A 26,316-nucleotide genomic window follows, 5' to 3' on the forward strand; every position below is an offset into this window, starting at 1 on the left:
TCCTTCCTTCCTTCCTTCCTTCCTTCCTTCCTTCCTTCCTTCCTTCCTTCCTTCCTTCCTTCCTTCCTTCCTTCTCTTTCTTTCTTCTCACTTAGTCCTTTTACTCTTTGCATCAAAAATTATTCCTACTTGCAGACCCAGAAACCGCATGCCTGGAGAACTGTATGTACAAAAGCAAGCCTGATAAATAGCAGTCCTGAGGTAGTGGTTCCAGACATGCAGTGTTGACACCTAGGGCTCAGGGCAGAAAAGTACACGGGCGCTGAGTGCCATGGCGGCTCTCAGGTGTGTTTGAGTTCCTGCTGGGTTAGGAGGACGGATGGGGCTGTTTAGAGATCTCAAAAGTCAGACGTCATTGGGACAAACGAAGAACTCCTGCCTGGACTGACACATACGATTGAGGGTGGGAGCTTCCTAGCGGCAGCCCGCCCTCCACTCAGTTCAGGGAACCGTTGTAGCACCTCCTGCTGGCATCCCACGTTATTGCCTATGGCCTGGGCAAACAACTCTTTGCCACCACCTTTGGGGTCTTTGAAGCCTGACACCGGTTGTATCCCCTCGCTGGTTTTTAAGCTCCAGTTGGCTGCATCTCGGGGGAATTGACACAAGCATATGATCTCGTCAGGCTCACTGTCCCCTTGAAGAGCATGGTAAACTTCTGAGGGAAATGAGTCTTGAAAAGCAAGCTTCAAGGTGCCATTCATGTCTTTGGCCGAAGCTCCGCTCTCCAGCTCCATGATGAGGACGGATTGGTTGGGACTGCTGCCTACGAGCTGCTTTGCTTCTCTATCCCTCTGGTTTTGGAAGTATGCTTTGCTAGCCCTGTACAGGTCATTCATTGCTTTCTTCAGGAATTTGAGTCTCTCGCAATCCCTCCTTCCTGCCACTGAGGGATGACTTTGACTTTTTGCCAGATGATTTTCATCATTTGCACCAAGCCCACGTTTATTTTTTACTCTTTTCCCTGTTAACGCTGAGCTTTGCCCCTCTTCTGTGCTCGTCCTCTTGCTACCATCTTTTTGTTCTGCTCATTATATGTGAAAGATTTCTCAAAATACAAACTATTTGAGCTTCAAGTTATAAGAGTGGTATTTTAAGAATATGTCTGTGAATGATAGGTCAGTTAGAGAGGTAAAAGAACAAAGATATAAAAGTAGGTTTGTTCTAGGACCTGGAACAGTGCTCTAGAGAAAAGGAGGATATTAATATTTTTGAGCAAACTTTTTCAATAAACTAGCACAGATATCCACTGTTTTTTCTATTATAATACAGATTATAAACATTAGAGCAGTTAATACAATTATTTGATATGTGTTTTCCATATTCTGTAAATGAATGATTGTTCTATTTTTACATAGCATAATATTTTAAATTTTAATTTCTACCACCATATATAACTCGATATTTGAAGATGATCTTTTAAGATCTGAGAAGCACACATTTTTATTGTTTAATATCTTAGTTCTAAATTATTTATATGTTATGAAAGCATAGTTTTTGAAGTTACATGAACTTTTAATTTTTAGTATCTATTTAGCATAAAGAGAAAGACTAATGAACTCCATAGAGCACGTTTGTGTTCAGATTATTTCATGCTTACTGTCATTTGATAAAGATGAAGGACACTTGCATGTGTTATTTATTGTGTATCATAATATCTTAAAACCAAGCATGATAAAACAATGAACTTTTATTATCTCACACAGTTCAGAAGTCCAGGGATCCAGAAGTGGCTCAGCTCTGTGGTTCTGGCTTAAAGTCTCTCAACAACAGTCAAGCTTTCAGCTGGGGTTGCAGTTATTTGAAGGCTTCCCTAGGACTGGACGAGCCACTTCCAAGATGGTTCACTCTCAAGGCTTTTGGGAGAACAGGAGGCCTCAGTTTTTCACAGACTGTTGGCAAGAGATCTTATTTCCTTGCCACAGTGTTCACTCTACAGGTTGCCTGAACGTGTTTATGACATGGTGGTTGGCATTCTCCATAGCCAATGATCCAAGAAAGCAAGCAAGGAGAGACTAATGCCTTTCATAGCCTAGCCATGGAAATGGTCTATAATCATTTCTACCATAATCTATTGGTCACACAGATCAAACCTGATACAGAACGGGAGCAAACTACCAGGGTACATACAACAAGAGGCAGGCATCATTGGGAACCATCTTGGAATCTGGCTACCCATTCATAATGTAGCAAATACCATACAAAAGCAATTTTACCTCGTTATTCACATAATTTTATTCTCTCAAATATCGAGAAGATAGCCCTGCTTCTTTTCTACAAAATATTTAATGTTTTTAATTGATGTTTTGACAATTAATGATGTTCTTTTTGTGCACTGTATAATGATTGTATTATAACATTGTAATAATGTTATTATAACAATAACATTTTACTATTGTATACTGTATAATAATACAGAATCTCATAACTGTCGTTATATTCTGTATACTATTTCTTGCAATGTGACAATATAGTGCCTTGATCATGTATTTCCCTAATAAACTGTTGATTATGTTTATGCTATTGTAAAAGAATTATATCTTAACTAACATTTTCCAGATTTAAAATAATTGCATATATTTACTAATACATATCATGAATGTATTTCAACATTTTCTTTTACAACCCATGAAAAAACTAAGTGTTCAGTCTAAGAAAACTCCTCCAGTGCTGATCCACATTAATTTATATTAATGTATCAATCAATAATGTCAATAATTAAATTGTGTCAAATTTCAGAATTCTAAAGTATTTTTAAAATTTAAAATAATTAAAACTAATAAAATGAGGCCAAGTGCAGTAGCTAATGACTGTAATCTCAGCATTTTGAGAAGCTGAGTTGGAATGATAGCTTCAGGCTACGAGTTTGAAACCAGCCTGAGCAACATGGTAAGACTGTTTCACCAAAGGAAAAAACCAGAAAATTAGTTGGGCATGATGGCACACAACAATTGTCCTACTTACTTGGGAGGCTGAGGCAGAAGGATACCTTGAGCCCAGGAGTTTGAGGTTGCAGTTCTCTGTGATCACACCACTGTACTCCAGCCTGGGTGACAGAGCCAGACTCTGTCTCTATAAATAAATAATAAATTAATGAATTATAATAAAACAAAACAATGTGTTAAATAATAATGGCACCATTTCTTGAGAAGGACAAATAATAAATGTCAATGTAATTAAGTTTATAAGTGAGATTTTTACTTAATTACATAACAAAAGATCTTAAAGGACACTAAACAAAATTTTTGTGAAGACAGATTAAATTTCTACATTTGAAAGCAAGTATTTTGTAACACATGATAAGTAATTGCTTGTATACTATTTGAAGTCCTCCAAATTGACCCAAGATAATAGTAACATTTAAAAACATTTTACCAGGAAAAAAAAAAAAAAAAACAAAAAACTTTATAAAGTTTTTTTGTAGAATTTTTTTAAGTTCCTACTAAATTAAATAAGAACTTCCTATTTCCAGGTTTGTATTACTGATACAATAAGTATCACTCATTTGTGAGCTTGTGTTGACAAATGATTCATAATCAATTCTAAATGCACAGCAAATAATAAGCTTGAAAAGATAATTTGTGACTTCATAAGTTGAGGGACAATCTGAAGAGTTTGAAACTCACCGTCTTTTTGATTTTTAATCACTGAAGTGGCACAACAGATACCAAAGATTCTTGGTGTCTTTGAATATGTTGAGTTATCGACAAAGATGTGCTCCCATTCCAAGCATAGTTTGGATATCCAACCAGTCATTCACATATGTGAAAAGCCAGATATTAATTATATGCACCTAGAACCTCACAATAATTTATATGTAAACACAAAATGTTATCTACATGATTTTAATATAAATATAAATTCAATCACTGTATATGTTGAGAGATGACTATATTTTGTTGGGAAAGCTATTGAACATTGTTAACATTTTAGCTAAATCACAGATGGAAACACTATTCTTGGTATTTGAATTAACACAAAAATCACCTTTATTGGTCTGGATTTGTAGAGTTTACATGTAGAGTTAATACACACATTAATGCAACCTCCTAACTACTTTATTATATGATTTATGTAGTACAGTCCAGATATTTACACATTGAAATATAATGTATTTCCCTTTTATTTCTCATTATGTTACAATTAGTGCAGTATAATTATTTTAAAAATATGATTGTAGTTAAATTATAACCTTATGTATTTCATTTCAAGATAATAAAGGAAACATTAAATATAGCTTTTATAAAGTAGAGACATTGGGTCTGATAGGATTGAAAAGCTATTTGAAAGTTGATTTTATACAATATGGTACTAGCACAAGTTCTTTTCTGGGAAATTTTATATAGAGCAAATAAATGCTACTGTATTAACTTTCTGTCCCATGATAAAATAATATATAAAATACAATTAAAACATTACGACTGAACTGTAGCAAATTGCTATGTATTTTTTTTAAGTTTGCCTACAAGTCTGATTTTTAAAAGAATGTATTAACTGCTTCTAGATGAATTACATATCTGTGAGAACTAATTTTGTGCCAAAAATATGATAAGACACACCTTTTGGTTAAAGTAATTTAAATATTTACTTAGACCTTTAGTAAGAATAGCTTTAAGGCAGGCACCAAAAAAGATACTTTTTAAGGAAGAAAATTTAAAAAAGAAGACATCAACATGGCTACAGAGTATTCCTGAATCGTGTTAATTATGGTTTTCGTAACTCATCAGGAGCCGGGAATTGAGAAGTACTGGAAGTTGAGATTCAAGTTATTGGAAAGAAAATAACTTTACTCTTATCCCCATTCTTTTACAAAGTAATTCTATTTTATATCAAAATAAACTGAATTATGATCAGAGTAACTTTAGCTCATTAAAGACTAAAGAAAAGTTTAGTTACCAGTTTTATGTACCAAATAGACTAAATGTAATAAATAATCAACAAAATACATTTTTGGATGTTATTTTGGTTTTGGAGTTTAAGGGGACATGTTTTCCCACACCTACATAAAAGATAAAATACCCCTTTTGTCAGAAGCATAATTTTATTTAAAGTTATTTTTACTTAGTAAGTTATCTCTTCCAGAATCCCTTCTGGAAATGGTCTGAGTCACCTTTCAAAACAAAAGTAAGTCAGAGTTACCTAGGGAAAGCTGAACTAGTAATTACATTCTTTTTAAAGTTCATCTGAGTCATGGTGTCTCAGGGGAAAGGAAGTAATTGTTTTGGGCTTAAAAGTCCTTCTCTAACATGTTCTACACTGAAGATATACACAAAATTGTTATTTCAATAAACGAATAGAGAAGAACAAGAATAAATAGAATAAACAGCAATTTTAACTCTGAATAAAGAGACTAAATCTGAAATATTCATATATCAGATTATCAACATTGAATTGTGTGCTTGTGTATACTTATATGCAAATAAATATTTAAATCCAAATACCACTAGTAAACTTATATGAATAATAGAGCATTTTCTTTCACTTTTTACAATCTCTTATTGTCTCAAACATTTTTCTGCTACATCACACTTTCTATACATTTTCAGAAGGCATGCCACTGCCTAATTCTTAACACCAATATGCTACTTATAAAGTACAAGAAAACAAATGAAACTTAATAGTTTGGTGACAGAAGTAAACATTAAATATATTAAAAAAGCATACTTCAGATCCTGGAGCAAGATGTCGAATAGGAGCAGCTCTAGCCTCCAGCTCCCAGTGCGAGCGACACAGAGGACAGGTGATTTATGCATTTTCAACTGAGGCTCCGCTGCTGATACCCAGGCAAACAGGGTCTGGAGTGGACCTCAAGCAATCTCCAACAGACCTACAGCTGAGGATCCTGAGTGTTAGAAGGAAAACTAACAAACAGAAAGGACAACCACACCAAAACCCCATCAGTTTGTCACTGTCATCAAAGACCAAAGGCAGGTAAAACCACAAAGATGGGGAAAAAGCAGGGCATAAAAGGTGAAAATTCAAAAAATCAGAGCACATCTCCCCCTCCAAAGGAACACAGTTCATCGCCAGCAACAGATCAAAGCTGGACAGAGAATGACTTCTAAGAGCTAAAGGAGGAACCATGTAATCAGCACAAAGAAACTAAAAATCTTGAAAAAAGAATGGAAGAATGGATAACTAGAATAATCAATGCAGAGAAGGCCATAAATGAACTGACAGAGATAAAAACCATGACACGAGAAATACGTGACAAATGCACAAGCTTCAGTAACTGACTCGATCAACTGGAAGAAAGAGTATCAATGACTGAAGATCAAATGAATGAAACGAAGTGAGAAGAGAAGTCTAGAGAAAAAAGAGGAAAAAGAAATGAACAAAGCCTCCAAGAAATATGGGATTCTCTGAAAAGACCAAATCTACATCTGATTGGTGTGCCTGAAAGTGAGGGGGAAAATGGAACCAAGTTGGAAAACAGTCTTCAGGATATCATCCAGGAGAATTTCCCCAACCTAGTAAGGCAGGCCAACTTTCAAATTCAGGAAATACAGAGAATGCCACAAAGATACTCCTCGAGAAGAGCAACTCCAAGACACATAATTGTCAGATTCACCAAAGTTGAAATGAAGGAAAAAATGTTAAGGGCAGCCAGAGAGAAAGGTCGGGTTACCCACAAAGGGAAGCCCATCAGACTAACAGCAGATCTCTCAGCAGAAACTCTCCAAACCAGAAGAGAGTGGGGACCAATATTCAATATTCTTAAGGAAAAGAATTTTCAACCCAGAATTTCTTATCCAGCCAAGGTAAGTTTCATCAGTGAAGGAGAAATAAAATCCTTTACAGACAAGCAAATGCTTAGAGATTTTGTTACTACCAGGCCTGCCCTACAAGAGACCTGAAGGAAGCACTAAACATGGAAAGGAACAATCGGTACCAGCCATTGCAAAAACATGCCAAAATGTAAAGACCATCAATGCTAGGAAAAAACTGCATCAACTAACGAACAAAATAACCAGTTAATGTCACAATGACAGGATCAAGTTCACACTTAACAATATTAACCTTAATTGTAAATGGAATAAATGGTCCAATTAAAAGATACAGACTGGCAAATTGGATAAAGAGTCAAGACCCATCAGTTTGCTGTATTCAGGAGACCCACCTCACATGCAGAGACACACATTGGCTCAAAATAAAGGGATGGAGGAAGATCTACCAAGCAAATGGAGGAAAAAAAAAAAAAAAAAAAAAAAAAAAAAAAAAAAAAAAAAAAAAAAAGCAAGGGTTGCAATCCTAGTCTCTGATAAAACAGACTTTAAACCATCAAAGATCAAAAGAGACAAAGAAGGCCATTACATAATGGTAAAGGGATCAATTCAACAGGAAGAGCTAACTATCCTAAATATATATGCACCCAATACAGGAGCACCCAAATTCATAAAGCAAGTCCTTAGAGACTTACAAAGAGACTTAGACTTCCATACAATAATAATGGGAGAATTCAACACCCCACTGTCAACATTAGACAGACCAATGAGACAGAAGGTTAACAAGGATATCCAGGAATTGAACTCAATTCTGCACCAAGCAGACCTAAGAGACATCTACAGAAGTTTCCACCCCAAATCAACAGAATATACATTCTTCTCAGCACCACATCACACTTATTTCAAAATTGACCACATAGTTGGAAGTAAAGCATTCCTCAGCAAATGTAAAAGAACAGAAATTATAATAAACTGTCTCTCAGACCACAATGCAATCAAACTAGAACTCAGGACTAAGAAACTCAATCAAAACCGATCAACTACATGGAAACTGAATAACCTGCTCCTGAATGACTACCAGGTACATAACGAAATGAAGGCAGAAATAAACATGTTCTTTGAAACCAATGAGAACAAAGATACAACATACCAGAATCACTGGGACACATTTAAAGCAGTGTGTAGACGGAAATTTATAGCACTAAATGCCCACAAGAGAAAGCTGGAAAGATCCAAAATTGACACTCTAGCATCACAATTAAAAGAACTAGAGAAGCAAGAGCAAACATATTCAAAAGCTAGCAGAAGGCAAGAAATAACTAAAATCAGAGCAGAATTGAAGGAGATAGAGACACAAAAACCCCTCCAAAAAATCAATGAATCCAGGAACTGTTTTTTTCAAAAGATGAACAAAATTGATAGACCTCCAGCAAGACTAATAAAGACAAAAAGAGAGAAGAATCAAACAGATGCAATAAAAAATGATAAAGGGTATATCACCACTGACCCCACAGAAATACAAACTACCAACAGAGAATACTATAAACACCTCTATGCAAATAAACTAGAAAACCTAGAAGAAATGGATAACTTCCTGGACACTTACACTCTCCCAAGACTAAACCAGGAAGAAGTTGAATCCCTGAATAGATCAATAACAGGCACTGAAATTGAGGCAATAATTAATAGCCTACCAACCAAAAACACGTCCAGGACCAGACGGATTCACAGTCGAATTCTACCAGAGGTACAAGGAGGAGCTGGTACCATTCCTTCTGAAACTATTCCAATCAATAGAAAAAGAGAGAATCCTCCCTAACTCATTTTATGAGGCCAACATCATCCTGATACCAAAGCCTGGCAGAGACACAACAAATAAAGAGAATTTTAGACCAATATCCCTGATGAACATCGATGAAAAATCCTCAATAAAATACTGGAAAACCAAATCCAACAGCACATCAAAAAGCTTATCCACCATGATCAAGTGGGCTTCATCCCTGGGATGCAAGGCTGGTTCAACATATGCAAATCAATAAATGTAATCCAGCATATAAACAGAACCAAAGACAAAAACCACACGATTATCTCAATAGATGCAGAAAAGGCCTTTGACAAAATTTAACAGCCCTTCATGCTAAAAAGTCTCAATAAATTTGGTATTGATGGAACGTATCTCAAAATAACGAGAGCTATTTATAACAAGCCCACAGCCAATATCATACCAAATGGGCAAAAACTGGAAGCATTCCCTTTGAAAACTGGCACAAGACAGGGATGCCCTCTCTCACCATTCCTATTTAACATAGTGTTGGAAGTTCTGGCTAGGCCTATCAGGCAAGAGAAAGAAACAAACGGTATCCAGTTAGGAAAAGACGAAGTCAAATTGTCCCTGTTTGCAGATGACATGATTGTATATTTAGAAGACCCCATCATGTCAGCCCAAAATCTCCTTAAGTTGATAAGCAACTTCAGCAAAGTCTCAGGATGCAAAATTAATGTGCAAAAATCACAAGCATTCTTATACACCAGTAACAGACAAACAGAGAGCCAAATCATGAATGAACTTCCATTCACAATTGCTTCAAAAAGAATAAAATACCTAGGAATCCAACTTACAAGGGATGTAAAGGACCCCTTCAAGGAGAACTACAAACTACTGTTTCGTAAAATAAAAGAGGACACAAACAAATGGAAGAACATACCATGCTCATGGATAGGAAGAATCAATATTGTGAAAATGGCCACACTGCCCAAGGTAATTTATAGATTCAATGCCATCCCCATCAAGCTACCAATGACTTTCTTCACTGAATTGGAAAAAAATTGCTTTAAAGTTCATATGGAACCAAAAAAGAGTCTGCATTGCCAAGACAATCCTAAGCCAGAAGAACAAAGCTGGAGGCATCACACTACCTGACTTCAAACTATACTACAAGGCTACAGCAACCAAAATAGCATGATATGGGTACCAAAACAGAGATATAGACCAATGGAACAGAACACAGTCCTCAGAAATAATGTCACACATCTACAGCCATCTGATCGTTGACAAACCTGAGAAAAACTAGAAATGGGGAAAGGATTCCCTATTTAATAAATGGTGCTGGGAAAATTGGCCAGCCATAAGTAGAAAGCTGAAACTGGATCCTTTCCTTAAACCAGACCTAAAACCATAAAAACCCTAAAAGAAAACCTAGGTAATACCATTCAGGACACAGGCATGGACAAGGACTTCATGTCTAAAACACCAAAAGCAAAGGCAACAAAAGCAAAAATTGACAAATGGTATCTATTTAAGCTAAAAAGCTTCTGCACAGCAAAAGAAACTACCATCAGAATGAACAGGCAATCTATGGAATGGGATAAAATTTTTGCAATCTACTCATCTGACAAACGACTAATATCCAGAACCTACAAAGAACTCAAACAAATTTACAAGAAAAAAATAAACAACCCCATCAAAAAATGGGCAAAGGATATGAACAGACATTTCTCAAAAGAAGACATTCATACAGCCAACAGATACATGAAGAAATGCTCATCATCACTAGCCATCAGAGAAATGCAAACCATCTCACACCAGTTAGAATGGCAATCATTAAAAAGTTAGGAAACAACAGGTGCTAGAGAGGATGTGGAGAAATAGGAATACTTTTACACTGTTGGTGGGACTGCAAACTGGTCCAACCATTGTGGAAGACAGTGTGGTGATTCCTCAAGTATCTAGAACTAGAAATACCATATGACCCAGCCATCGCATTACTGGATATATACTTAAAGGATTATAAATCATGCTGCTATAAAGACACATGCACATGTATGTATATTACGGCACTATTCACAATAGCAAAGACTTGGAATCAACCCAAATGTCCATCAGTGACAGACTGGATTAAGAAAATGTGGCACATATACACCATGGAATACTATGCAGCCATAAAAAAGGATGAGTTTGTGTTCTTTGTAGGGACATGGATGCAGCTGGAAACCATCATTCTCAGCAAACTTTCACAAGAACAGAAAAGCAAACACTGCATGTTCTCACTCATAGGTGGGAATTGAACAACGAGATCACTTCGATATGGGAAGGGGAACTTCACACACCAGGGCCTATTATGGGGAGGGGGAAGGGGGAGGGGTGGCATTGGGAGTTATAACTGATGTAAATGACGAGTTGATGGGTGCTGACGAGTTGATGGGTGCAGCACACCAACATGGCACATGTGTACATATGGAAGAAACCTGCACATTGTGCACATGTACCCTAGAACTTAAAGTATAATTTAAAAAAAGCATACTTCAAAGTGTAAATTCATTGTCATTATTTTATCCAATATTCCAAGAGACATTATACCAGACACAGTTTAGAATAATTACTTAAAGGAAGGATATGGGGTCAGTTTTGCCTAATAATACTACTTTATGGAATGTAATCTAATTTTCTTAATTTATAAATAGGATAATCACATTACTGAATTTGACAACATATAATTAAAGAGCACTTTATCATATAAAACCATTGTCATGGTGCTTAGAAAATATAAATTTCTTAGATGTTGGCTAAGTTTTATGTTTATAGATCCAACTTATGAAAGCCATACTCTCTTTGTTAATGACTGATCATTAAAGTAGGCTTTATAATCTGAATTATATATGCATTCAAATTATACCGTTTGATAAATTAGGTAAGAAAATAAAAACAGAATATATATTTGGGTTGAAAGATCTCAATAACATCAATAGCCACAAAAATTTGCAAGAAGACTATAAGAAGAACTGTTATAATCATGGGTATAGTATATTACAATGAAAAGATACATAATAAAGTTAACAAAGAAAAAAATATGACAAAATTCCTAAGACTAACCAGATAAAAGCATTCAGGCACCTTATCTCAGCATAATCACACAGAAGCACTTGTTCTCCCAACAAAAATGTGTGGCAAGTTATGTGAAGTATTGCCAACTAGATAAGCTCACATGAGCTTTGGTGTCGAGGATCATTACTGAAATTCAGTCATTCATACATACAGCACCTGTGTAATTGTCATCAGTTACTTAGACTATAGCACCCCAGAGCAAAACCAGGAGTACAACATAAGTCTCATATTAGTATTAACTATCAGATTATATTAGTCTGCTTTGGCACTGCTATAAAGAACTACCTGATACTAGGTAATTAAAAAAAAAAAAAAAAAGAGGTTTAATTGACTCAGTTCTGCATGGTTGAACAGGCCTCAGGAAACTTACAATCATGGCAGAAGGTGAAGGAGAAGAAAGCATGTCCTGCACTGTGGCAGAAGAGAGAGGGCACAAAGGAGAAGTGCCACACTTTTAAACCATCAGATCTTGTGAGAACTCACTCACTATTATGATAATAGCATGGGGAAAATCTGTCTCCTTGATTCAATCACTTCCTACCAGTTCCCTCTCTCAACACATGGGAATTAAAATTCAAGAAAAGATTTAGGTAGGAACACAGAAACACACTGTATTATTCTATTCCTGGCCCTTCCCAAATATCATGTGTTTCTGAAATTGCAAAATCAATCATGCCTTCCCTACAGTCCCCCAAAGGCTTAAGTCATGCCATCATGAACTCAAAAATTCATCTGAGACAGGGCAAGTCACTTCTGCTTATGATCCTATAAAATCAAAAACACATAAACATATTAGTTACTTCCAAGATACAATGTGGGTACAGGTATTGAGTAAATGCTCCCATTCTGAAAGGGAGAAATTGGGCAAAAGATACGGGCTACAGGCCCCATGTAACTCCAAAATCCAGCAGGGTAGTCATTAAATCTTAAAGCTCCAGAATAATCTCCTTTGACTCTATGTCTGACATCCAGGGCACACTGACATAACCAGTGGAATCCCATGACTTTCAGAAGGTCTGCATCTGTGGCTCTGTAAGGTACAGATCTTGCAGCTGTTTTTATGGACTGGCATTGAGTGCCTGTGGCTTTTTCAGGCACAAAGTGCAAGTTGTCAGTGGATCTAGCATTCTGGGGTCTGGAGGAATGTGGCCTTCTTCCCACAGCTCCACCAGGCAATGACCCAGTGGGGACTCTGTGTGGGGGTTCCAACTCCACATTTCCCCACCACACTACCTTAGTAGAGATTCTTCATGAGGGCCCAATCTCTGCAGCAGATTTCCGCCTGGACCTCCAGGAGTTTCCATAAATCCTGTGAAATCCAGGCAGAGGTTCCCAAACCATAATTCTTGCCTTCTGTGCACCCATAGGCCCAATACCATGTGGAAGCCATCAAGACTTGAAGCTTGCACCCTCTGAAGCCATGGCAAGAGCTGTACCTTCACCCATTCTAGCCCACAGGGTACCATGTCCCAAGGTTCCATAGAACAGCAGAGCCCTGGGCCTGGCACATGAAACAATTTTTCCCTCCTAGACCTCTGGGCCTGTGATGAGAGGGGCTGTTGAAAGGTCTCTGAAATGCCCTGGAGACATTTTCCTCATTGTCTTGGTTATTAACATTAGGCTTCTCTTTATTTGTGGGAATTTCTGCAGCTGGCTTTAATTTCTCCCTAGAAAATGTGTTTTCTTATCTACCAGATGGTTAAGCTGCAAATTTCCTAAATTTTTTGTGCCTTGCTTTCCTTTTAAACATAAGTTTCAATTTCAGATCATCTTTTTTTCCCACTCACATGAAAAGGTCGTGTACCGTCTTGAAAACTTTGCTGCCTAGAAATTTCTTCCATCAGATACCTTAAATAATCTCTTTCAAGTTTAAATTTCCACAAGTTTCTTTGCTAAAGCATAACAAGAGTGACCTTTACTCCGTTTCCCAATAAGTTTCTCATCTCCATGGGTGGGAATTTTGTTTCATTTTCTTTGTTAAATTTATGCTTTCTTTTTGTAAAAATAAAAGAGAAAACCGTGACAGTATAAATTTTTAATAAAATAGGTAACATAATACTAAAATATTATAAAACTTATGTTGTTTACTTAAGAATTCAATCTACATGCCAAAATTTTTCAAAAAAAATTGAAAAACATGTACTATAGGAAGGATGGGAGAGAAAGTGTGACACAGGTTGGCAAGATTCTCTAACATCTTCTAAGCTGGAAGATCCAAGTTGGAGGCACTAGGTAAACTATAAAGCAGATACATCACTTGAAATCAATTTCATATGTGATAATTACCGGTATTTGGACCAGCAGCACTGTAGGAATACAAAATTCAAGTCCAGTGCTACTTAGTTATAGCAAGGAGATATATGACACAATGTAGAATTATGCTCTTTATGCACAAAATAATGTCAGCCTAAATTAAGTTGTATACTGCCAGAAAGCTGGATATTTTGAAGGTTTTCTCAGCAAAGGTAATTTTACCAAATGGGAAAGATAAGGTTTCAAAGAAAAGATTAATTCCCTACACTTCTCACAGCCCACTTCTCACAATTCCCTCAAAATTCACACTCTTTGACAAAAGACTGTAAACTAACATTACACGATTTTTTTTTTTTTTTTTTACCATATCTGCACTGTATTAGTGTGTTCTTCCATTGCTGTCAAAAAATACCTAAGACTGCATAATTTATAAGGAAAAGAGGTTTCATTGGTTCACGGTTCCACAGGCTGTACAGGAAGGATGACACTGCATCTGCTGGGCTTCTGGGAAGGCCTCTCTAGACTTCCAGTCACAGTGAAAGGTGAAGCGGGGGTAAACACATCACAAGTCCAGAGTAGGATCAAGAGGGAGAGTGAGGGGAGTGCTACACAACTTTTCAACAACCAGATCTCACAAGAACTTACTATCACAAAAACAGCACCGACGGGATGGTAGTAAACCATTTATGAGAAATCCACCCCCATGATGCAATCACTTCCCACCAGGCCTCAGCTCCAACACCAGGGATTACAATTTCACATGCGATTTGGTGGGGATACAGATCCAAACCATATCATGCACCAAGTCCAGAGTGCTTTAAAAAGTACAATTTTGTAATATTTTAATATCTTCTGTGATAATTATTCCATTTTTTAAACTTTTTATTTCCTTTTTTTAAGAAATAAGTTTTCTATGTGTTTTAATTGAAATTCCATCTCCTGTGTTTCTTGAACAAAGTTTAAACTAGACAGCTTTTGCTACCAAGTCTGGAATTCTTGCTTTTACCAAAATCACTACAAAATTGAATTATTTAATTCACAGTGAAGACATTAAATTCAGGCCATGCATTTTTCTGACTGGAAGTCCTTTTCTGCAGAGTTCCCTTGATACTCTCCATTCTCCATGTCTCTTCCCTTCATCTCTATGGGAGCATATTCTATGTGGTCTCAGTCCATTGAGGTTTCATATGCAGTTATTAAAAACAAGAAATATAGTGTTTGCCCCTTAGAACGATTCTTTTACTTGTGGGAAGCATATTTTTACAGTATATTCTAGAATCTGCCACCTCTGGGCCAACTAAAGAACCTACACTCTTATTCTTGCATGACATCTGCAACGATTCGATTGATTTCAGTAACTTTTACACTACAGAATCTGTGAATCATATCTGACTCCCAGTTTCACTGAATATGGAAACTGCAATTTATTTTATTTTTGTTACTTTACATAATTTCTAGGAGAAGAGCAAGATAATAATCTACACAACTGCCATGGCATACTAAAAGTTTCTACTACACATTATATCCCTAAATATTCCTGTAGGCACCTCTTTCAATCAGTTTTGAGGCACAGATATTATTAGTCACCACAGGCAGCCATGACAAGTTTATGTTTTTAATCTGATTGCTTTCAGTGCTTTTTAGAGTAATATTTCTGTTGTCTTTCAGTAAATATCTGTTATTGTATTTACATAAGCCCTTTCTAGTCTACGTTTTTATTGAAAGGAGCTGTTAAATGTTATCAAATGCGTTTTCCACGTTTAGTAATAAGAGCATACGGTAACTCTTTGACTTTGCTGATGAAATGGATTACATTTGTATGTTTCTCATATTCTTGGAATGAACCTTAATTTGTCAGAATAAATTTTTATTTGATATATTATAATATTATAGCCATACTAAAGATTTTGTGAGCGTGATATTGTGTACAAAACTTGCTTTCCGGTTGTGTCAGTTTGGATCCTTGGAGAAGCAAGACACCATGACAGGTTTTACATGCATGAGATTTATTTAGGGAAATGGCTGTGAAGGACAAAAGGGAGGGTGTAGAAGTTGGAAGGGAAACCTTTGGACCACAAGGCAGGCCAAACACCTGGGAAAACAGAGCAAGAATCTCCAACACTCAGTGCAGTTCTAGGAAAATCTTAGAGAGGCAGATGAGAGTATCAAGCCATATTTGCCCATTACAGAAGACCTGCTTCCTGAAGGAGAAGGCTGCATTGGTTCCTCTAGCAATGCTCATTTATTACCAAGGAGAATCCTGGAGACTGGGGTAGAAGGGGGAAGCATCACCGGCAGGCAGGTAGTAGTGGATCCTGAAGGGCAGTATCTGAGGCTGTCAGTCAACTATGTTCCCTGAAGCAAGAGATACAAGCAGTGATTTTCTGTGAGTTTCATACTTATCACTCACACTATATTTTATCTGCCTTTCCCAAGGTATTTGGCTTTGGGTTTAGCAGTTAGGTGAGCTTAAATAAAGCTCACACCCAGCTTTAGTTAAGAGAGTTGAGAAAGCTTTTCTTTCTTGTGGGATACGCAAGAGCCTGGACACAAGCATCAGAAAGTGCCAAGGCCACAGAACATGTCTATCCATAGGACTAATTTGATAAGGAGAAATCTGTAAACTCCCATTTGTAAGATTGACAATAGATCCATGGGATAGAGCTTGTCTTTCATTTGCTCCAAAAGTTCAAGAAGGAGTTAAAATATTGACCTGACTTCTTCAAAAGTCATTATAGTGCACTAACAAGGTAGTAGGCAGCTTGATGGCTGCTATTCCGACAACCCATGGTGGTGGAAATACCTGCTCTCAGTTAATTGTCAGACCTATACCACATAATGTAAATTAATTGCCAATACTAAGACTAAGACTAAACATAAAAAGATGCATATAAATAGACCTAGCAAGTAGGAAGAAATAGGCCAGAAAAATACATGAGTTAGTGAATTAGAATTGTTAGAAGAAGTGGATGACAAATTCAACATATCTTATGAAATTATTTAAAGTGATTCAACCAGAGTACAATTCTTACTGGAAGTAAAATGTTTTCTCACATTAGTTATTTTAATTATTTTTAACTGTACATACACATATTTGGATTATTCTTAATCTTTGCTGCCATACATGCTATTGTCATTGATCTATGCCTAGCCTTCTTTCATGTATCTGCTTTCTTTTTCATTTAATTTTATAAACTCATACTCATCTAAATGTAAAAAGTAAACATGAAATGCCACATACAAACAATTCTCACATTTTAATAATAACTCCTAAATACATATGACCATCCTCATCTCCCTAACCTGGCTTTTCCTTAATGAAGTTATCATCTTTCTGAATCTAACATTCACCATTCTCTTATCTTCTTTTTAAAATAAAACTTGTGTCTTTTACATAGATTTCTAAAGTTATTTTTTACATATTAATTAATTATCTTAACTGAAAATGTTTTCATGTTCTACATAATATTTGAGAAACATTTTTATTAAGGATAGTAAATGTTAGATGTAATATTTGCTTCTTAGAGATTCACAATCTTATTAATATGCTGAAAACTGTAATACGTAGAAATTCTCTCCTTTTTGTTTTGGTTTCAATTCCTCTAAAATTCTTTATCTAAATGCCTCATTTTCTATAACAAGTCCTACAGGAAAGTCCTGGGCAATAACGTTAGTATATGCTGGTCTTAAAATTATAGTGGTAAAAACACTAAACGTGAAATCTATCCTCTTAACAAATGGTGTATAGCGATGTCACTACTTTTTGTGTATAATGAAAATATTACAACCATTGAGTAGCAATTCCCCATTTCCCCTCCCTTACAAACTCTGGCAACCACCATTCTACTCATACCCAGGAGAGAACTGTGGTTCTACTTTACGCAGAGTAGGATGGTGGCTGCCAGAGTTTGTAAGGGAGGGGAAATGGGAGTTCTATCTATGAGTCTATTTGGAATATTTCATGTAAGCGAAGTTATACAGTATTGTTCTGTAACTGCTCTATTTCATTTAGCATAATGTCCTCCAGTGTCATTAATGTTGATACATATGGCAGGATTTTCTTCCTTTTAATATCTAAACAAAAGCCTATTATAGGTACACAACACATTTTCTTTATTCATTTGTCAATGAACATTTAGATTGTTTATTATCTCAGGTATTGTAAATAATGCTGCAATGAACATAGGTGTAAAGATATCTCAACATCCTGATTTCAGGTTTTTGGGAAATGTTACCAGAAGTAGTATTACTGCAGGCTTTGGTAACCATTATTTTACTCTCTATTTCTATGAGTTCAACAATTTTAGATTCCACATATAAGTGAGCGTGTTAGTTCATCTCACACTGCTATAAAGAAATACATGAGTTTAGATAATTTATAAAGAAAATAAGTTTAATTGTCTCATGGTTCTGCAGGCTGTATATGAAGTATATTAGCTTCTGCTTCTGGGGAGGCCTCAGGAAACTTACACTCATGGCAGAAGGTGAAGAGAAAGTAGGCATGTCTTACATGACCAGAGCAGGGAAAGTGTTGGGAGTTGCTACATACTTTTAAACAACCAGGTCTTGTGAGACCTCACTCTCTATACAGTACCAAGAGGGTGGTGCTAAACCATTCATGAGAACTCTGTCCCCACGATTCAATCACCTCCCACCAGGCCATACCTCCAACAATGGGGATTACAATTCAATAAGAGACTTGGGTGGGGACACAGATCCATACCATATCAGTGAAATTATCTGGTAGTCGATTTTCTGTGCCTGGATTATTTCACTTAACATAATGTCTTCCAAGTTCATTCATGTTATTACAAATGACAGAACTTCTTTCTAAGGCTGAATAGTATTTCATTGGTGTATATATACCACATTTTTAAATCTATTCATCTGTTGATAGACACTTAGGTTGCTTCTACATCTTGACTGTCATAAATAATGCTGCAATAAATGTGGAAATGCAGGTATTTATTTATCACATTGATTTCAATTCCTTTGGCTGTATACCCAGAAATGGGATTATGGATCATATGATGGTTCCATTTTTATTTTTTGAGGAACCTCCATACCATTTTTTTCATAGTGGCTATAATTGTTTGCATTTCCACCAACAATGTACAATAATTCACTTCTTACTGCATCTTCACCAATACTTGTCTTTCATCTTTTTAATAAAAGCCATTCCAAATGTGTAAAGTGATATCTCACTGTGGTTTTAATTTGCATTTCTCTAATGATTAGCGATGTTGCGTATCTTTTCACATACCTCTTGGCTATTTGTATGTGTTATTTTGAGGAATGTCTGTTCTGTTCCTTTGCTCATTTTTTAATTATTATAATTTTGTTTTTACTACTGAGTTGTTTGAGTTTCTCACATATATTGGATATTAACCTCTTATCAAATGCATTATTTTCAAATACTTTCTTCCATTATTTGGATTGGATTTTTGCTTTGTTAATTGTTTTCTCTATGCTGTGAAGAAGCTTTTAAGTTTGATACCATTTCACTTTTTTCTTTTTGCTTTTGTTTCTTGTACTTACAAGGTAATAACAAACACATTATTGCCCAGACTAATTTTACAGAGATACACCCCTATGTTTTCTTCTGGTAGTTTTACAGTTTCAAGTTTTACTTTTAAGTCTTTAATCCATTTTGAGTTGATTTTTGTTTATGGTATTAGATAAAGATCCAATTTTATTTGCCTGCATCCAGTTTTCCCAACATCATTCACTGAAGAGATTGTCTCTACTTCACTATGTGTACTCAGCACGGGGCATTTTTTTTTTTTTTTTTTTTTTTTTTTTTATGACAAAAATCAATTGACTTTAAATACACGATTTTATTTTTGGGCTTTCTATCCTGTTCCATTTGTCAAACTATTTGTTTTAATGCTAATACTATACTATTTTAAATGCGATCATTTTACAATATGTTTAAAAATTAGGGAGTATGTTGACACTGACTTTGTTCTTTTTGCTCAAGGTTATTTTGGCTACTTGGAGTCTTTTGTAGTTTCATACAAATTAAAGATTTTTTTTTCTATGTCTGTGAAAAAAATTATAATTTTGATAGGGATTGCATTGAATCTGTAAATCCTTTTAAGTAATATGAACATTTTCACAATATTAATTCTTCTACTCTATGAATATGGAATCTATATTTTTTATTTGTGTCCTCTTCAACTTTTTATCAGTGTTTTATAAGTTATATTATACTTACCTTTCACTTTCTTAGTTAAATTTACACTTAAGTATTTTAATTTTTTCTTAATTTTGTAAATTGAATTGTTTTCTTCATTTCCTGTTCACATATTATGTAAACGTATAGAAATACTACTGATTTTTGCACACTGATTTTATATCCTGCAACTTTGCTGAGTTAGTTTATCAGCTCTAACAATTTCTCTCTCTTTTTTGTAGTCTTTGGGCTTTTCTATATATAAGATCAGGTTATCAGCAAAATGAGACAATTTTATTTCTTCCTTTCCTATTAGATAGCTTTACTTCTTAGTCTTGCCTACTTGCTCCGGATAGGACTTCCAGTACTATGTTGAAAATAAGTACTGAGAGTGAGCATCTATGTCTTGTCCCCAGTCTTAGAGAAAAAGCTTTCAAATTTCAGAAACTGAGAATGATGTTAACTACTGGTTTGTCACATAGGGTCTTCATTGTTTTGAAGTATGTTTCTCGTATACCTAATCTGTTGAAGGTTTTTATCATAAAAGAGTGATGAATTTCATCAAAATATTTTTCTGCATATATTGAGATAATCATATCATTTTTATTCTTTATCTTGTTGATGCTGGGTTTCACATTTACTGATTTGCATACGTTGAACCATCTTTAAATCCCAGGAATAATAGCCCACTTGATCACAGTGAATGATTCTTTTAATGTATTATTGAATTTGGTTTGCTAATATTTTGTTGAGAATTTTGACATCCATGTTTATCAAGAATTTCTATAATTTTCTTGTAGTGTTCTTGTCTGGCTTTAGTATCAGGATAATGCTGGCCTTGTAAACGAGTTTGAAAGTATTTCCTCCACTTTGATTTTTTGTAACAGTACAGAATAATTACTACTAGTTTTTCTTTAAATGATTGGTAGCATTTTGCAGTGAGGCTGACCATCCTGAACTTTTCTTCCTTGGGAGAAATTGTAGTACTGATTCAGTCTCCTTACTCATTATTGATATGTTCAGATTTTCTATTTATTTATGTTTCAGTCTTGGTAGGTTGTGTTTCTAGAAATTCATCCATTTCTTCTAGGTTATCCAACTTGTTTGCATATCATTGTTTATAGTAGTTTCTTATGATCATTTGCATTTCTGTGGTAACAGTTGTAATGTCTCCTGTTTCATTTCTCATTTTATTTATTTGATATGTCTCTCTTTTATCCTAGTCTACCTAAGGGTTCTCCATTTTGAGTATGCTTTTAAAAAACCAACTCAGTTTCATTGATATTTTTATCGTTTTTCTAGTCTCTATTTTATTTCTCCTCCAATCTTTTTTTTTTTTCCCTTCTGCTAACATTGAACTCAGTTTTTTTTTTTTTTTTTCTTTTTCTAGTTCTGTGTGGTGTCAGTTTAGATTATTTGAATTTTTTTCTGATATAGATGTTAATTGCTATAAATTTTTCTCTTAGGATTCGTTTTGCTGCATTCTATAGGTTTTGGTATGTTCTTTCCTTTTTCATTGGTCTCAAAATACTGTTTTGGTTTCCTTTGTATTTCTGTTGAGATCTAGTGCTTGTTATGAAGCATTTTGTTTAATTTCCACAGATTTATGTATTCACCAAGATTTTTCTTCTTAATGATTTCTAGATTCATATAATTGTGAGACAAAATATTACTTAATATGATTTCTATATTCTTAAAGTTTTAAGACTTGTTTTAGGTCCTAACATATTGTCTATCCTGATTAACATTCCATATGTGCTTAAGAAAAGAAGAATGTGTCTTTTGATGTTTGGGGATCACATGTTCTGTATATGTGTGTAAGGTCCCTTTGGTCTAAAGTGTAATTCAAGTTCAATGTTTTTCCATTGATTTTCTGTCCAGATGCTCCTTTCATTGTTGAAAGTGGGCTATTGAGGTCCCCTACTATTACTGCATTACAGACTTCCCCTTCCTTCAGATTATTTTATGACTACTTTATGTATTTGGGTGCTGTAATACCCCGTGCATATATTTTTACAAGTGTTATGTCCTTTTGGTGAATTGACCCCTTTTTCATTATGTAATGACATTTTTTGTCCCTTTTTATATATTTTGTTATTTAATATCCATTTTGTCTGATATCAATATAACTACTCCTGCCCTCTTTTTAACATTTCTTTGTGTGAAATATCTTTTATCATCTTTTAATTTTCAATCTATGTGTGTCTTTACATATAAAAGATTCATAGTAATGTAAGTGTTTTGTAGACACCATATGGTTAGATCTTGGGTTTTTGTTTGTTTGGTTGGTTTTTTTTTTTTTTTTTTTTTTTTTTTCTGAGACGGAGTCTCGCTCTGTCGCCCAGTCTGGAGTGCAGTGGCCGGATCTCAGCTCACTGCAAGCTCTGCCTCCCGGGTTCCCGCCATTCTCCTGCCTCAGCCTCCCGAGTAGCTGGGACTATAGGCGCCCGCCACCTCGCCCGGCTAGTTTTTTAGTATTTTTTTAGTAGAGACAGGGTTTCACTGTGTTAGCCAGGATGGTCTCGATCTCCTGACCTCGTGATCAGCCCGTCTCGGCCTCCCAAAGTGCTGGGATTACAGGCTTGAGCCACCGCGCCCGGCCGGTTGGTTGGTTTTTAATACAGTCTGCCACTCTGTGCCTTTTGATTGTAAAACTTAAACTATTTTCATTCAAAATAATTAGCGATAGGTAATAATTTGCTATCGGTATTTTTTAAAATTGTTTTTCTGGTTGTTTTGCAGGTTCTGTTTCTTTCTTCCTCTCTTGTTGCCTTTCTTCCTGAATTGGTGATTTTCTGTTGTGGTATGCCTTGAACTCTTTCTTTTTGTAGTTTGTGCAACTCTATAGCGTCTTGCTTTCTGACTACTATGAGGCTTACATTAAACATTTTATTTTTATAACAGGCTACCTTGAGCTGACAATAACTTTCTTTGCATGTACAGAAACTCTACACTTTTACTACCTCCCCTGACCCTTTATGATTTTGATATGAAAATTTAAATTTGGGGGAAAATTTGTACCTCTTAACAATTTATTGTAGCTACAGTTGTTTTTAACCTTCATGGTAGAGATAAACTTGCTTTACATACTGAGTTTATAAATATTAAAAAATTCTGAATATGTCTACATATTACTTAGGTCATTTAATTTTTTACTTGTCAATTTTTTGTTGTTGTTGTTGCTATTAATTAGCAATCTTGTGTTTCAGCTTAGGGGACTCCTTTAACAATTCCTATATGTCAGGCCTGGTAGAGAAGAACTCCTTTAATATTTATTGATTTTAGAAACTTTTTATTCCTTCCTCATTTCTGAAGGACAGCTTTCCAGTGTAAAGTATTCTTGATTGGCAGTTTTTTTTTTTTTTTTTTTCTTTTTTTCTCCCTTCAGCACTTTGAATATATCATCTCACTCTGTTTTGGCCTGTAGAGTTTCTGCTGAGAAATATGTTAAAAGCTGACTGGGGATCCATTGAATGTGGTATGTTTCTTATATTTCACTGCTTTTAGTAGTCTTTCTTTATTTTTTAATTTTGATAACTTTATTATTATGTATATTGGTAAATTTTTTGTGGGGGTAAATTTTATGGGAGCTTGCTAAGATTACTGCACCTGGATATTGTCATCTTTCCCCAAATGTAGGAAATTTTTAGTCATTATTTTCTTAAATATACTTTCTTATTCTTTTTCTCTCTCTTTTCCTTTTATAATTCCTATTATGCAAAGACAAATTTGTTTGATGGCATTCCATAATTTCCACGGGTCTTTATTATTTTTTAATCTTTTTTCTTTTTGCTCTTCTTACCGGATAATTGCAAATGTCCTCTTTTCAAGCTCACTGATTCTTTTTTCTGCTTGTTCAAGGCTGTTGTCAAAGATTCCTAATAATTTTTTTTTATTTCAGTTATTGTACCTTTTATATCTAGGGATTTCATTTTTTATTGTTTCTATTTCTTTATCACATTTTTCATTTTGTTCACAAATTGTCAAATTTCATTTAATTTTGTTGTCTGTAGTTTTTTGGACTTCCCTGAACTTCTTTAAGATGATTATTCTGATTTTTTTTGTTGGTTGTTTCACAGATTTCTATTTCTTCCAGGTCAATTATTGGAGTTTTATTAGTTTATTTTGATGGTCTCACATTTTCTTGAATTTTTATAATCCTCATGTTCTTTCATTGGTGCCTGATTTAAGAATATATATACTTCTTCCAACAGTTGTTGGAAGGTGTTTTAATTTTTTGAGAACATTTCATCCTGTTTTCCATAGTGGCTGTGTAACTGGGGACCTCAATTTTATATATATATATATATATCACACACTATCTTTTTCTTCCTTCTCACTCCTTTTACTCCATCATTTCTTCCCTCTCTAGACACTCCCTCCAGCAATGCATCCTTATCTAATTTTGCTTTTGCTTAAGGAATTCCTGAGACTGATTTTGAGACAAACCAGGCACACAGCCCAGATTCAGGAATTTTCCTACTTAGAGGGAGTCATGAACAATTAGTCTACTACCATCAGGCCAAAGTCAAGATAACAGCAACCGTATATCTGAATAAGCAATTTCCCAAGGTAGCCATTGAAACAAAGACACAGAGACCCTGCACCCTGCACCACTCCTGCATATAAATTAAAAAATGTAAGATGGTCTTTGTGAATATAGTTCACTATCTTCTCATTTTTCTGGCTCTCCAATTAAACCTACTTTTCTTTCCAATAGTATTCATCTTTTGTGTGAGTAGCCAAAGCTGGGTTCAGTTACAGTTGTATTATTTATATTCACACCAACAATGTACAAGTGTTCCAATTTCTCCACATAAATGGAGAAATTTAGTACAGCTTCTTTCTCTTCTTTTATTTTCAGGTTTTCTTTGGAAACATTAACCTATAACTTATTACCACTCTCTTAATTCAAGCAGAAAAATCTCACTTCTTATTTCAGAGAAAAAATAAAGTTATTAAGTGTACATTTTGAAATGCCAGTGTGATCTTAATTATTTTCCTTTTCTTCTCTCTTATTATTAGAGAAGGAGAGTTTTTTTTGTAAATAATATTACTCTTTTTTTTTTCTTTATAACATCTTTTGTTCATTATATTGGGGACTGTATTCTGTAATTGATTCATGCCTTATCATAACTTTACTTCTCTTTACTGGTTAAGACAAGTGACATTAACATACTTTCAGTTACCATACATCTTAAAGACTCTTTTTTGACTACATTATTTTTTAGCCAGTCAACAAATATTTATTGAGTACTATGTGTTATTCAATGGACATATATGTAAATAAAAGAGAGATGCTTCCTGTTCTCATAATTTACCACATCATGGAAGAAAATAGACACCACAACCTAATTAAAATTTGGAAATTGCACTGTACAAAATGATAATAAAGAAATTTATTGTGTTCTAGTAATCTATTCCGTGAAAGATTATTGTTTTTCATGTACTGATAGTTTTCTCTGAGTAAATGCATTAACTAAAATTGTTAATTAATTGTTAATTTAACCATAAGTGTTAGAATGCTGAATGGATTCTTCCACTCCACCACTTCAAACTTGTGGAAGAGCATTGTTGTTAAGTACAGACTTCAAGAATGAAAGAAGGATAATGTTGAAAGGAAACCTTGGAATTAAAAAATAAGATTCTTTGTGTTTCACCACTGTGTGTTCCTTGTCTTCAAGTCTCCAGTCATTACCAGCATTAAGGTGAAGCACCTTGCTACCAGGAAGTTCACAGTTGGCTTGTGCTAGAGTTCTTATAAAGAGCCAATGTGCAGGCATATTCTAGCTACATGTACAACCTTAATTTTTGATTTTCCTGCTCTCTGCCAAAGCAGAATTCTCCAAAATAAGATGCAAGCATAAATTCAGTTTTTATTTTAAAACAATGCTGACAGGCTGCTACATCCTATTCTAAAACAACTCACAGATCCATAGTTGTAGAACATCATTTTAGTTTGGCTTAAAACATAATGATGAGGAATGTAATCATAATGTTGCAAATGCAAACTATTTTTTACACTAGAAGCCTGTGTAATATGACTGTGGCACAGATGGAAGATGCAGAAGATGAAGACACTGACTATATCGTGGTGGAAGTTGAGAAAGAGGGAAAGAAGCAAATGTTAAAAGAAAAGTGATTCTTCATTTTTTGGACACTTATCTAAAAAATGTAGTGATTCACTTAGAGCTGCTGCAGTCAACATTCAGCATTCGATGAAAGTTGTTAAAAAATGAACTATTGCACTTAAGTAGAAATTGTACAAATAAAAGTCAAAC

Source organism: Piliocolobus tephrosceles, chromosome 3 (assembly GCF_002776525.5).
Source record: "Piliocolobus tephrosceles isolate RC106 chromosome 3, ASM277652v3, whole genome shotgun sequence".
NCBI classification, from domain to species: domain Eukaryota; kingdom Metazoa; phylum Chordata; class Mammalia; order Primates; family Cercopithecidae; genus Piliocolobus; species Piliocolobus tephrosceles.